Here is a 597-nt window from a genome sequence, read left to right as displayed (position 1 = left end):
TTACAGATGTGGTATAATGACACAAGGAACACAACATTGGATCAGTCTGAGTGTATTGATATGGGCCCACTAAGCACAGATTCTTGTTTCAAGGTTGGTTCACTGAAGCAAGGACTGCACAGTGACTTACAATACACCAAGTTGAAGTACAAGACCTACCTTGGTATGCTGTAGAGAAAGAAATCTAAAGGCTTAGGGAAATTGACATACATGTGAGAGTGGATTTAGCATGAGGAACCCAAAAACCCAAACATGACGTACCCAGAGGACAAACCTTTCACCACAACAGCGAGGAACAAATTTCTGAAGAGAGCCCCAGCATCCTTGACAACTGCTGTGACTGCTATATTATATAAACTGGATTTGACCGTGGGAAGTGTCTTAATTAAGACACCTAAAAATAATGGGTCTGATCGGACCTCGTGGTGGTAGAGGCCAAGTGGCAGCACTTAATCAACAAAGACAAGGTGGGTATGGTCACCATAATAGACAGCAGAATCTAAGCATTAATCAGAATAGTCTGACTCCTGTGGTTTATTGTGTTGGCTAATTGTTGTGTTGTTCTTAGGTGCTATTGAGTTGGTAGCGACCCATAGC

At 42.4% G+C, this 597-nt stretch overlaps 1 pseudogene; it reads left to right on the top strand.

Moving 5' to 3' along the window:
• The first annotated feature begins 252 nt into the window (after window positions 1–252).
• Window positions 253–597, top strand: part of LOC102835838 — a 5,234-nt pseudogene continuing 4,889 nt past the window's right edge.

The sequence above is a fragment of the Chrysochloris asiatica genome, unplaced genomic scaffold (assembly GCF_000296735.1).
Source record: "Chrysochloris asiatica unplaced genomic scaffold, ChrAsi1.0 scaffold00112, whole genome shotgun sequence".
NCBI classification, from domain to species: Eukaryota; Metazoa; Chordata; class Mammalia; order Afrosoricida; family Chrysochloridae; genus Chrysochloris; species Chrysochloris asiatica.
The sequence above is the reverse complement of the archived record's forward strand: the minus strand, read 5'-3'. Positions and strand labels throughout refer to the sequence as shown.